This window comes from Mustelus asterias, chromosome 14 (assembly GCF_964213995.1).
Source record: "Mustelus asterias chromosome 14, sMusAst1.hap1.1, whole genome shotgun sequence".
Lineage (NCBI taxonomy): Eukaryota > Metazoa > Chordata > Chondrichthyes > Carcharhiniformes > Triakidae > Mustelus > Mustelus asterias.
In genome coordinates, this window is record NC_135814.1 from 14,397,497 (window position 1) to 14,412,443 (window position 14,947).

Consider the following 14,947-nt stretch of genomic DNA (forward strand, 5'->3'; position numbering starts at 1 on the left):
TTTTTGAATAAGAGTCCAGCGATTACTAAATAATTCCATATTTATGTCACTGAACATAAACCTTCACATTCGCCAGGTTATCGAGTCATATAACCACCGCTGTCAGTGAGAATGGTGAATGTGAAGCTCAGCCAAATCTCCATTCGCTGCAGCGGGACCGGAGAATCCCAGCCGTGGGTGAGTTCGGAGAATTCTGGCCATTGTGTGGAAGGAAAATAATGCAAAATAACCACAAAATTATTTTTTTGATGTGTAGGGCCTGGGTAAGATGCTCTTTTGGAGAGTCAGTGCAGACTCTTTCTGAACTGTAGAGTTTCTATGAATCCCCTCCCCCCACCAAGGAGTATCACAACCCTTGCCTTCTGAGGACCACCCCCTGAAACCCTGCAGGAGTCGTGCAATCAAATTTTTCATGGCTCCTTCTGTTTCCACAGGAGAAGAATACCCATAATCGCCAGGCGGAGGCGAGGACGGTGGGGTGGTGTACCTGAGATCCTGGTTCTCACCCCCTTTGAGGAGCGGGCAGTGGAGCTTGCGGGAAAGGAGGGGATGTGGACTGTTAGCAACAGCAAGGTAGGGCTGGAGTATAGAAGTGAGTACCTGCCAATCCTCCACTTGTTGAAGAAATCTCAAGTAAGTTGCATGCAGCCCAGATTCTTCTCCCTCCCTTATCCTTGTGGCCTGTGTTGCAGGAAGGGACCCCGACACGCCTGGACCATCTGGAATCATGGTCCCCACTGCTGCTCCCACCCAACCTGCCCCTAACAGCTCAGAAGACTCCTCAGAGGAAGCGGATGAATGTACCTCCGGGGCCACCACCAGTTTTGCGTCGGCTTCTACCTCACAACTCACCATCACAGAGACTTTCACATCGGTGGGTCAAGTTAATGGCGAGGCATCTGAGTCACTTTCTGATGTGCACAACACTTCTGCTCATGTACATCAGGTGGAGGAGGGAATGTCTGAGGCCTCTAGCACGTGGGGGCCTGCCGGAGGCAAAGACTCAGCTGGCCACAGGCCACATGGAGACGATGACCAAGTGGTCCCATGGAGTGATCCAGGGGCCCACAGGAACACCAAGGCAGGAGAAGGGCTCGAGCCCGTGCTGGGGCCTTCCACCTAGGAGACTGCAGCTGCGGCTGCACCTTCTGACTCCCCCCTTCCTGACACTGGGGCATCTCCGGGGCAGCGGGATGAAGAGGGTGTCATGGATACGTCCCTGACACCTGGAAGCCGGCCAGAGCCTTCAACGTTCAGGCCCTCCAGAGGACAATTGCCAAGGACATCACAGGCCACGGGGCCTGATAGGCAGCTGGCCACCTCCACCTCCGATGTACATCCAGGAAGACACTGAGACATAGTGGTAGGCCACGTAAGGTTAAGAAGTTGTAGCGGCACTAAGATGGTACAGGTGAAGGGCAACACTAGGCAGATAGAATATTTAGGCACTTTAAAGTCTCATGTTCTCATGTTTTTATATTCTCACTTATTTGGAAGTACTATTATTGGTAACAATAAATGCTATTACACCTCACAACTGTGACTAACTTGTCTCTAATTAGTCTCTAACAGCGATGTACTTACCACAACGGTAACCGAAGGGATCTTGCACATTGATGTCAGTGGGGGAGGCCCTTCAATGCACTGCTACTGAGAAAATCAAGGTGCTCAAATAATTTACTGGCTACAGCAGATGGCATATATTGGCAGCGACTTACAGCATCTGCCATGGCATTCCAGAACCCACGAGAGATTTTCCCCCCACCCCACCCACCCCAGGACCCTGCATGAGGGTTTAGTGTTCTCTTAACCACCACACAGACATGGGCCCAGGTGCCAGCATGCATGTGGAGCTCAGATAGGAGTCAGAAGAGTTTGCACCAGGGCATCATGACAATGGCATGTAGTGAGTCGTCATCACCCTCCTGCCTGCCACAGAAACTTGCTAACACAGCATATCCAGGCCCACCACTCTGGTGTTACAATGTTAGGTTGTAGGACTCCACGGCAGCGGGGGGGAATGGAACCCATGTGCAGCAAAACAGGCTGCGAGTGACCAAAGGGCGTGGTGATCAGGGTCTCCCTTGCTGCCCTTGCATGCCTGATCCTTGCTGCCGCCAGCCTTCCAGTGTCTGGGTGGTGTAGCTCATTGTCATCATCTTCCTCCTCCTCCTGCTGGGTGGCCTCCCCACCCCCCTCCCCCCCCGCTCCGCCCCCCCCGCCACCAGAGATGCCCAACTGGTCGACCTCCATGTCCTCCTCCTGAAAAAGATCTCCTCGCTGCTACGCCAGGTTGTGTTGGGCACAGCACACCACCACAATGCGGGATGATATCAGGGGGCTATATTGAAGGGCACCGCCAGAGTGGTCCAGGCACCTGAACCGCATCTTGAGGAGCCTTATGCATCATTCCATGATTGAACAGGTGGCAACATGGGCCTCATTATATAGGGTCTCCGCATCGGTCTCAGGCCTCCACACAGGATTCATTAGCTAAGTTCAAAGTTGGTACCCCGTGTCCCCCACGAGCCATCCCTGCACCCTGGGCTTCTCCTCAAAGACCTCTGAGATGTCAGAACTCCTCATTATGAAGCTGTCATGCACGCTGCCGGGGTGTCTGGCCCAGACGTGCATGATATTCAGCTGATGGTCACACATCAATTGTACATTTATTGATTGGAAGCCCTTTCTGTTCATGAATCTTCCTGGATCCTACACCAGGGGCTTGATCTTAGAATCTTAGAAACCCTATAGTGCAGAAAGAGGCCACCCGGCCCATCGAATCTGCACCGACCTCAATCCCACCCAGGCCCTACCCCCATATCCCTACATATTTACCCACTAATCCCTCTAATCTACGCATCCCAGGACACTAAGGGCAATTTTTAGCTTGGCCAATCAACCTAACCCTCACATCTTTGGACTGTGGGAGGAAACCGGAGCACCCGGAGGAAACCCACGCAGACACGAGGAGAATGTGCAAAGGCCACAGGGCCTGTGATGGCGACATAGGTGCCGGATATAGCCCCCTGTACATTTGGTGTCCCTGCAATGGCCACAAATCCTGCAGCCCACGCTTCCTGCTGGGCCTGGTCCAGGTCAAATTTAATACACTGGCCAGCCCGGGCATCCGTGACCTCCTTGACACACTTGTGGATGGATGGTTGGGAAATGCCACAAAGGTCTTCACTGGCGGTCTGGAAGGACCCAGTGGCGTAAAATTTTAAGGCGGCTGTCACTTTCACAGCCACCGGAGGTGGGTACTCCCCCATGCCTTAAGGTGCCAGCTCCTGCAACAAATGGCACAGGTATCACACTGTTTCCTTTTGGAGCTGGAGCCATCAGCGGCATGAAATGTCTGACAGTTGCTTGAAAGACAGTCACGTACAGAACTGTCAGGCTCTCCGCTCCCCAGCAATACACACTCCCCATACCCTCCACACAGACACCCAGCAACACACACTCCTCATACCCCCCACAGACCAGCAACACACATTCCCCATAGCCCCACCACAGACCCCACAGCAACACATACTCCCCATACCCTCCCCTCAGACCCCCAGCAACACACACTCCTCACACCCCCTCCACACCCCCAGCAACACACACTCCTCATACCACCCACGGACCCCCAGCAACACACATTCCCCATACCCCACCCCCCACAGACCCCCAGCAACACACACTACCCATACCCCCCCACAGACCCCCAGCAACACACACTCCTCATACACCCCCACAGACCCCCAGCAACACACACTCCCCATATACCCCCGTACACACCCAGCAACACACACACCCCATACCCCCACACAGACCCCAGGCAGCACTCATTCCCCATACCGCCCCACATGCCCCCAGCAACACTCCCCATACACCCTCCCACAGACCCCAAGCAACTCACACTCCCCATACCCCCACCACAGACCCCATGCAACACACACTCCCCATAACTCTCACAGCCCCCTCACAACACACACTCCCCGTACCCCCTCACAAACCCCCAGCAACATATACTCTCCATACACCGAACAGACCCCCAGCTACACACACTCCCCATACCCCTCTACAGACCCCCAGCAACACACACTCCCCATACACCCCCAGACCCCCAGCAACACACACTCCCCATAACCTCCCCCCCAGACCCCCAGCAACACACACTCCCCATACCTCTCACAGCCCCCTCACAACACACACTCCCCATACCCCCCCCAGATCCCCAGCAACACACACTCCCCATACCCCCCACCAGACCCCCAGCAACACACACTCCCCATACCCCCTCCCCAAGATCCCCAGCAACACACACTCCCCATACGCCTTACAGACTCCCAGCAACACACACTCCTCATACCACCACCCCCACAGGTCCCAGATGGCAATACAGCCTCCCCCATTCACCAACCACCCTCCCCCCCCCCCCACACCCCCCCCCCCCCACCCCGGCAGCCACCCACAAACACACACCCAGAACACATGCAGTAGTGGTCACAGACAGTGCTACTTGACAAGTCCTGAGGCTGCAGCACTGCCACTTCAGAGAGTTTCCAACCCATTCCCCCACCAGCAACAGTGCTTGCTGCTGCCAGCACTAGGACCCAGAGTCAGCGCTAAAACCCAGTGTCAGTGCTCTAAGCCGGGTCCGTGCTGAGAGTTCCGAGGTTGGACCCAGTGAGCAACAACAGCCCCTGCAATCCCCCACACAATCGCAGGCTCCCCCCCCGCCCCCGACCCGAAACTCAACATGGCCGCCACAAAACAACCCCCTCTGAACAGCACGGAGTAGTTTGAAAGCAGTCACCCTCACTGATCAAGCGCCTGAATCCAACTTTTATGGAGGAGGTGTTTTCCAGACCGATCCAGTTGCAGCGAGTGAGGTGGTTAAGGCAGGTGAGCTGGGATGATTGGGAGTGAAGCTCACTAATGACATTATGATGAATGCAAAAATATGCAAATTGCCGTTTCGCCCCTTTTGGGCGGGCCCCCGATCATGCTGATTTCATCTCTCGGTAAAATGGGAATGGGCGCGGAAATGGGCGCCATTCCCGCTGATCGCGTCATGCCCAATTTTCCGGCCGCAAAATGGGTACGATGAGATCATAAAATTCCGCCCACTGGGTCTGACAGCATCTGTGGAGCGGGAATAGAGCTAACGTTTCGAGTCTGGATGACGCTTCATCATTTCCTTCCTGCCTGTCCCCCGTGCGTTTTGGCACTGCCATTTTCATTTGCTGCCATTTCAAAATTGATAAAATTGTGGGTTTCCAATGTACATTATCTGAAGCAAACTGCACCACTTGCAGGCGTGGCCTTGCTGCCACTCTTTGCTTATCTCTGTGTTCCGCAGGGAAAGAAGAGCAGCTCGAGTACAGAATGGACGTTAGACGGTTAATATTGTTTAGCCATTACTATTCAATCCATAAACCTCAACAGAGATCGACCCAACTGCATTTGTTTGAGGAACTGTGTCCACACGGGCTAAATTCACAAGAGAGAAGATGCCATGTATTGCAATTTGACATCCAGGCAAACCCCCCACAGAAGTGCCAGAGGCTGTCAAGGTCATTGCAGCCTTCAACTTTTATGCCTCAGGCTCCTTCCATTATGTCACAGAAGACATCAGTCAGCAGTGCACTGATGTGTGAAGCCTGGAGCTGATGCACTGTAACAATACGGGGCATGAAAAAGTATTTTGAGAGATTAGACATTGCAGGTGTTAAATGAACCGAAGTTTTTCTTTAAAGCTACAGCGCTGTCTGCAGTCCTCTGGCAGGTGCAGTCTCACAAGTGGTCTTTATTTATGTGTCACAAGTGTCACAAGTAGGCTTACATTAACACTGCAATGATGTTACTGTAGAAATCCCCGAGTCGCAACACTCTGAGGCGCCTATTCAGGTGCACTAAGGGAGAATTATTTAGCATGGCCAATCGGCCTAACCCGCACATCTTTGGACTGTGGGAGGAAACTGGAGCACCAGGAGGAAACACACGCAGACATAGGAGGATGTACAGACTCCACACAGACAGTGACTCAAGGCTGGGAGTTAAACCGGGGTCCCTAGCACTGTGAGGTAGCAGTGCTGATCACTGTACCGTCCCATCTTCTATGTTTCCCCGAGCTTCTCTCTCCTCCTGTCTCTTGTTTTTGCAAAAACATATTATTATTGCTCAAAGAACAGGAAAAGAACAGGATGAGACTTAAAGCTGTCAACAACCTTCTTGTCTCACTTTCTGAATGCACACTTGTAAGTTGCTGGAATTCAATTAAATATAATTCCTTTCAACTTTGTTTTAATAAATTAAGCTCTGCTATCTTGCAGCCGAATATTAAGGTTGCTAGTCTATGTGGTGGACCTCAGTTGTGCCTTTGTCCTATATGGACCACCCGTTGTGTGTTTGTCATACCTGGACACATCCCCTCCCCGGTTTGGTTCCTCCCCTCGGCACCTAGTATAAAGGTGGCTGTCTCCTCCCCCTTGTTCAGTCCAGGTTGGTTATTTGTTGGGATGTGCTCCTGATTCTGTTGTGAATAAAAGCCTACACTTGTATTGGCACACCGGTAGTCTTTCACCTTATTGATAGCGCATCAATTTTATTCACAACAGTTGACCAACATGGAGCAGTTTCTAAAACCCGACAAGTTAACATTAGACCCTCAAGAGGTCGGAGCCTCTGATAAATTTGATCATTGGCTGGACTGCTTCAAAGCATTCGTCGACACCGCTACGGCCAACGGCGCTAAACTCCACGTGCTCCGCGCCTGGGTAAGCGAAGCTGTCTACGGTATCTTCCGGGACGCTGCTACATACGCGGATGCTATTGAACTCCTAAAAGGGCAGTTCCGAAAGAGCCCTAACGTGGTCTACGCCAGACATCTCCTAACTACCCGTAAGCAGCAGCCAGGAGAATCGTGCGCCCAATTTCTGCGCGTCCTGAAACGCTAGAAGCGGCCTCTCACAATCTTGGGTCTTACCCTGCATCCCGTTCTATCGACGGCTCCACCGCGACGGCTGTTCCGGCAGCGCCCAAATGTTACTTTTGTGGCCTATCCAAGCACCCGCGGCGTCGCTGCCCGGCGAAGGATGCGATCTGCTCCGGATGCGGTAAGCTAGGCCACTTCATTAAAGTATGCCGGGCGAAGCCGATTCCGAAGTCTCGTGGCGCCACGTGTGTTCCGCAGGTGCAGCCATCTTTAATGCAGGCGGCGGCTGCACGCAAATCGCCATCTTTAATGCAGTCACCGGAAGTGCGGGAATTGCCATCTTTGATGCGGTCACCGGATGCGCGGGAATCGCCATCTTTGAGACTGTCATCAAGACGCGCCGAGCAGGAAGCTTTATCCGTGACGTCATCAGACGCGGACGAAGATGGATTCTTCCTGGATTCGATGGTGGCATCGATTTGCCTGGACCAGTCGCAGCCTCATCAACTCTCCAAGTCAATAATGGAGATCAAGGTAAATGGTCATGCAGAAAACTGCCTGTTCGACTGTGGGAGCACAGAAAGTTTTATACACCCTCGCACAGTGCGTCAATATGCCCTTTCCGTGCGACCCTGAAGCCAGACCATTTCCATGGCCTCGAATTCCCACTCAGTGGAGGTCCTCGGGTGCTGTTTGGTGACGCTGACGGTACAGGGCACAGTCTACGAGCGTTTTCGGCTCCTCATGCTGCCGCGACTCTGCGCAGCTGTACTGCTGGGGTTAGATTTCCTCAGCCATCATAGGAGCGTCACCCTGCAGTATAATGGCCCTTATCCCCCGCTCTCCGTCTGCAAGGCGCCGTCACTGCAGTGCCCCTTGCGCACCACCTGCAGTCTCTCGACCCTCAAGATCACCCCCCCCCCCCGCCTTATTTGATAACCTCACCCCGGATTGTAGGCCGATAGCCACCAAAAGTAGGCGCTATAGTGCGGATGACCGGGCCTTCATTCGGTCCGAAGTACAACGTTTGCTCAGGGAAGGGATTATCCAGGCCAGCACCAGCCCCTGGAGGGCGCAAGTGGTCGTAGTTAAATCGGGGGAAAAACACCGCATGGTGATTGACTACAGCCAGACCATAAATAGGTATACACAACTAGATGCGTACCCTCTTCCCCGCATCGCGGACATAGTCAACCGCATCGTGCACTATAGGGTTTTCTCTACGATCGATTTAAAATCGGCTTACCACCAGCTCCCTATCCGCTTGGAGGATCGCCCATATACTGCCTTTGAGGCGGACGGTCACCTCTACCAGCTCCTCCGAGTCCCCTTTGGTGTCACCAATGGGGTTTCAGTCTTCCAGCGGGCCATGGATCAAATGGTGGACCAGCACGGGTTACGGGCCACTTTCCCGTATCTGGATAACGTCACCATCTGCGGCCATGACCTGCAGGACCACGATGCAACCTACAAAAATTCCTTCGTACGGCCACTCTCCTGAACCTCACATATAATGAGGCGAAGTGTGTTTTTCGGACACGCCGCCTCGCCATCCTTGGGTACGTGATAGAAAATGGTGTCCTTGGTCCCGACCCAGCCCGTATGCATCCCCTTATGCAGCTTCCCCTCCCTACTACCCTCAAAGCACTGAGGAGATGCCTGGGCTTCTTCTCCTACTATGCCCAGTGGGTTCCCCGTTACATGGATAAAGCCCATCCGCTTCTAAAATCGACCTCTTTTCCCCAGGCGGAGGAGGCCCGTCAGGCCTTCGACGACATCAAAGCGGACATCGCGAAGGCCGCGATGCATGCTGTGGACGAATCCATCCCATTCCAAATGGAAAGTGATGTGTCTGACTTTGCCCTAGCCGCCACCCTTAACCAGAGGGGCCGTCCGGTGGCCTTCTTTTCCCGGACTTTACAAGGCCCTGAGATTCGACACTCCTCGGTCGAGAAGGAGGCCCATGCCATCGTGGAAGCTGTCCGGCACTGGCGCCATTATCTTGCGGGCCAACGATTCACTTTAATTACGGACCAGCGGTCAGTTGCCTTCCTGTTTAACACCAGGCAAAAGGGCAAGATTAAGAATGACAAGATCTTGCGGTGGAGGATTGAGCTCTCCACCTACAGATACGACATCATGTACCGGCCTGGGAAGCTCAATGAGCCCCCAGATGCCCTGTCCCGTGGATCATGTGCCAGCGCCCAACTAGACCAGCTACAGTCCCTCCATAACGACCTCTGTCACCCGGGTGTCACCAGATTTTTCCACTTTGTCAAAGCCCGTAACCTGCCCTACTCCCTCGAGGAAGTCCGGACGATTACCAGGCAATGCAGGGTCTGCGCTGAGTGCAAACCGCAGTTCTACCGGCCAGGTAAGGTGCACCTGGTGAAGGCCACTCGCGCGTTTGAGCGCCTTAGCATTGATTTTAAAGGCCCCCTCCCCTCCTCTAACCGCAATGTCATTGATGAATATCATTGATGAATACTCACGTTTCCCTTTTGCCTTCCCCTGCCCGGACATGACCACGGCTATGGTGATTCGGACCCTGAACACGCTCTTCACCCTGTTCGGCTTCCCAGCCTATGTTCATAGCGACCGTGTGTCCTCTTTCATGAGTGACGAGCTGAGGCAGTACCTGCTCGCCAAAGGCGTTGCCTCCAGCCGCACCACTAGCTATAACCCGAGGGGTAATGGTCAAGTAGAGCGGGAGAACGCAACCGTCTGGAAGGCTGTTCTATTAGCGCTACGGTCTAGGGGCCTTCCAGTCAGCCGTTGGCAAAACGTCCTCCCAGACGCATTACATTCAATTAGGTCACTCTTGTGTACAGCGACCAATATGACTCCTCACAAGCGGATGTTCTCGTTTCCCAGGAAGTCCTCTTCGGGTACTTCGCTCCCGGATTGGCTGACGTCCCCGGGGCCCGTTCTGCTTCGGAAGCATGTCCGGACCCATAAGGCAGATCCCTTGGTTGAGGAGGTCCAATTGCTCCACGCTGATCCTCAATACGCTTATGTAGCGTACCCTGATGGGCGGGAGGACACGGTTTCTGTCTGTGACTTGGCACCCGTGGGTGCCCCTGAGGCCACCACGTCCTTCCGCCCCACTGTTCCCGGTGTTGTCCACTCGGAGACAGCTACGCCTCTCTCTCCTTCAGTCTCTGTCTCCAATGTAGTGCGCCCAGAGCCTGTTGTGGCCCCCTACCTCCCAGCTCCGGTTCCCACTGTTCTCCATACGCCACCAGGGCCACAGCTCACTCCTCTCGCCCCTATGTACAGCTCGCTTGAGTCGCCGGAGCCGTCGCCACGCAGTACCCAACGACTGGACGGGACGACGGATCGGTCTGCTTCACACCACTTGGCGCCTTCTCTCGACGCTCACTGTACGGAGCCTGGGCCGACATCGCTCCCTGCTCGGACAACTCTGCGACCTGCACTACGACGATCGCGACGGTGGATCAAGCCTCCGGTTCGTCTGGACTTGTAATATTGTTTCCGCTTCACCCCCGTGTTGTTTTTTTAAAGGAAGGGGTGAATGTGGTGGACCTCAGTTGTGCCTTTGTCCTATATGGACCACCGTTGTGTGTTTGTCATACCTGGACACATCCCCTCCCCGGTTTGGTTCCTCCCCTCGGCACCTAGTATAAAGGTGGCTGTCTCCTCCCCCTTGTTCAGTCCAGGTCGGTTATTTGTTGGGATCTGCTCCTGATTCTGTTGTGAATAAAAGCCTACACTTGTATTGGCACACCGGTAGTCTTTCGCCTTATTGATAGCGTATCAGTCTACAGATTTACTATTTCAGCTTCACTTCTCGGTTTAATTAGTACAATTAGGGAAAGCGATGTTGAAGTCTGGGGGCTGGATTTTACAAGGGACCTCTTAAAAAGCCTGCCCTGGAGTAATAACACGTTGGGGTGGACCAAACAAGCTCAGAACAAAGAAAGGACTAAGAAAATTACAGCACGGGAACAGGCTCTTTGACTCTCCAAGCCTGCACCGACCATGCTGCCCGACTGAACTAAAACCCCCTACCCTTCTGGGGACCATATCCCTCTATTCCCATCCTATTCATGTAGGCGGCCCTTAAAACTCACTATTGTATCTGCTTCCACTACCTCCCTCGACAGTGAGTTCCAGGCACCCATCACCCTCTGTGTAGAAAACTTGCCTCATACATCTCTTTTAAACCTTGTCCCTCGCACCTTAAACCTCTGTCCCCTAGTAATTCACTCTTCCACCCTGGGAAAAAGCGTCTGATTATTCACTCTGTCCCTTGTAGACTTGTAGACTTCTACCAGGTCGCCCCTCAACCTCCGTCGTTCCAGTGAGAACAAACCAAGTTTCTCCAACCTCTCCTCATAGCTAATGCCCTCCATACCAAGCAATATCCTGGTAAATCAAATATTGTTCCTCATGGTCAAATTTCTGCCCCTCAGCGGACACGAAAGGCCCAAAATCTTATCAATGTTCATGCTGGCGGGATTTTCCCATCCCGCTGCAGGGAACGGAGATTTGGCTGGGCTGCCAAATTCTCACAGCAGCGAGAGCGTGGCGTGAATGCCCGGTAAGATCGCGGCCAAAGTCCATTGGCTGCTGCTGGCCAATCTGATTGGCTGGCAGCTCCAGCAGTCTCAGCGGCGCTGGAAGTCAGTAGTCGAGGCTGCAGGGACTGCAAGGAGAAGAAGAGCAATGGCAAGCAAGAGTCAAGCAAACCCTGGGCTGTTAGAGTGGGGAGAAATCTGAGAACTTAAAGAGGAGAGAGAGGGGGGTCTGTGGGAGGGCTGGGTTTATTGCAAAGGGGTTGGAGTTTAAAGATAGGGAGGTTTTGTTGCATTTGGACAGGGCGTTGGTGAGGCCTCACTTGGAATGCTGTGTACAGTTCTGCTCCCGATACCTTAAAAAGGATATAAAGGTAACAGTAACATTGGAAGCAGTCCAAAGGAGATGCACCAGGCTAATTCCTGGGATGAGAGGGTTGTCTTATCACGAGAGACTCAATAGTCAGGGTCTGTAATCCTTGGAGTTTAGAAGAGGGGTGATGTTATTCAACGTATAAGATCCTGAGGGGACTTGATGGGGTAGATGGTCACCAATGGGAGAGTCTCGAACAAGGGGAAATAGCTCCCAAGATAAAGGGCTGCTCATTCAAAACTGATGTGTGCAGAAATTTCTTCTCACAGAGGATGGTGAATCTCTGGAATTCTCTGCCCCACAGGATGGTGGAGGCTGCATCATTAGAATTATTTCAAGTGGAGATGGCCAAATATTTGATGGTTTGAGGAATAGAGGGCCATGGGAAAATGGCACAGAAAAGGACTTGAGGCCAGTGTACTGACTTCAATCAGGCCATTGAGGTTGGCCTATTGGAGTATGAACTCCCTGATTAAGGATCCAATTGATGGGCCAACCAGGGGTCTTTGCCTTGTATTTAACCGGGAGTGTCAGTTCCTCTGGCACCCCCGGAGATAGCCTGCTGACTGATAGCACTCTGTGCACTGCTGTTAGAGTTTGTAACTAAAGGGATTTTGGTGAAGGGACTTCTGCCTCCAAAGACTTATTACAGCCGGCATACCTCAGCCATGGTCGTACTGAATGGTGGGGCAGGCTTGAAAGGCCTGGTGGCTTCTATTTCTTGTCTGGTTCATGTGGAGGGCAGCTGGTGAGGGACAAAGTGGTGGTGACATGAGTCCGCAACCCGTACCTTTCTATCAGAATAAATGGTCCCCTCGCCTCCAAACTCATCACCGGTGAGGTGAGGTGTGGGAGTATTAATTCCATCCTACATTTTACTTATAGTTAGAACTCCTGGTGCGCTCCAGGTCCTTGGTTGGGTTATCAAACATGAAAGCAGACGACAAACCCAGAGAAAAACAGAAGTAGAAGCAGGAGGAGACCAAATGGCCTGTCGAGCCTGCTCCACCGTTCAATATGATCATGGCTGATCTTCACTTCCCTCCCTGTCCACTCCCCGTATCCCTTGAGCGACCCTTGCCTCCAAAATGATCAGCCCCTTATCCTGAGCCTCTGCCCCCCTCCCCCATATTCAAGATTCTCCAAGCAGTGGAAACAACCTTTTAGTGTATTGAATATAAAAGAAAATGACAGGTCAACTCATTCTCAACTGAACTTTATAAACAGCGACTGTGGCATATTAAATTACAATTATGCTGAAATGATCTTTGTAACTCTTGTCAATGTAGAGCCAGCCTTGAATTATTGAACATCTCAGTCTGATTTATTACAGCGCGGTTTGCAACATTTCGAACCAGTTCCTCTCATCGCCCTTGGACTGCGAACACTGGCATGAGGAAGCCTTGCATTTGTTTCAAATGACAAGATTGCTCAGATTTCCAGGATTAACTGGTGACACCTGTGGTTCCCTGTCCACAACCTATTTATGCATCACAAGCAGTATCTTTCATCTGTGACCATCGGGATGGAATAACACAGGTCACTCCTCAGGTCGCAGCGTCAGTCACAATCCGTTTTATCTCAAGGTGTTTCAAAGTGCTCCCAATATTTCAAACAGAAAGTTCTTGAGTAGCCCTGCTGCCCTGGGGAGCCATGACTCATGGTATCTCTCAGCCATCGCAGACATCAATGAGGTGACTTCAGATTATTATGGAACACCATTCACCGGGATCCAGCTTTATAAGACAAGGGACTGCGCTTGAGTCATAATGTTACAGCACAAAAACTTTTTTTTTGGACTTATCAGGGTTTTGTGCCAGTGTTGTTCTTCACAGAACCACCAGCCTAAGCCCCCTGATCTGCCCTAATACAGTCTAATGAATGCATCCCACTTCTTTGCTGCACAGGTTGTCCATATACCAAGGCATCAGAATGGAGCAACTGACAATAAGCATCATGAATGGGAGGAATCAAAGGTCCAGCCCACAGAGGAGCATTTAGAGGAATCTCCAAACTGTTGCGCCATTCAATGACATCACATCTTATCTGCAATCTAACTTAATACCCCATAAAGGGCAGGATTCTCTGGCCTCAAGCCAGAGGTGGTTGGAGAATCACAGTGGAGAAGCCGAGCGTATTTAGCGCTGGTGAGAACCCCACTTGGAACTCTCCAAGCCTCATCTCCCCTGCCCAGATGTAGGCCAGAATTCTCTGACTTCACCTGTGGCTGGGATTCTCCAGTCCCGCTGCTGTGAATGGAGATTTAAAGTTTAAGTTCATTAATTAGTGTCACAATTAGGCTTACATTAACACTGCGATGAAGTTACTGTGAAAATCCCCTCGTCGTCACACTCTGGCGCCTGTTCGGGTACACTGAGGGAGAATTTAGCATGGACAATGCACTTAACCAGCATGACTTTCAGACTGCGGGAGGAAACCAGAGCACCTGGAGGAAATCCATGCAGACATGGAGAGAATGTGCAGACTCCGCACAGACAATGACCCAAGCTGGGAACCGAACCCAAGCCCCTGGCGCTGTGAGGCAGCAGTGCTAACCACTGTGTCACTGTGCTGCCAAATTTTCCATTCTCGCTGGCAGTGGTGGCAGGTCATGCAACATCGGAGAATTTCAGCAGAAACGAGATTAGCATTTTAAAATTGCTATTTAAATATGATCAGTCGATTTCAAGGAAGATTCTCTCTGCTCCTGGGAATCTCTGATTCTTGGATGCAGCGGGAACTCAATGGGATCATTACTGGTCTCCACAAATGAGACCAGGTGTTATGACCATGCTGGGAGTCTCAGAGACCATTGAAGCCTTTGGGTGGACAGGAAAATGATTGGATAAAATCTTGGCATTGTCCCCTGGCAATGCCAACCTAACAGTGCCAACTTTGGCACTGCTAGGTTAACATTGCCATGATGCCAGGGACAGTGCCAGGCTGGCAATGCCAGGGTGTCAGGCTGGCAGTGCCAGGGTGTCAGGTGGACAATCTCAAAGGGCGAGGCAGATGCGGTGCATGGGGAGAATGGCAGAGGAGATCATGGGGAGGGCCCTTGAGAGGGGTCATGGGGAGGCTCCTGAAAGGAGGAGCCCAAGGGGCTGACCC

The 14,947-nt window shown here is 52.3% G+C and overlaps 1 protein-coding gene across 1 annotated transcript in view; it reads right to left on the reverse strand.

The window, feature by feature from the left end:
• LOC144504124 (contactin-associated protein-like 5) overlaps positions 1 to 14,947 on the reverse strand; it is a 664,070-nt gene that overhangs the window by 184,566 nt on the left and 464,557 nt on the right. The gene's annotated exons all lie outside the window — the stretch shown is intronic.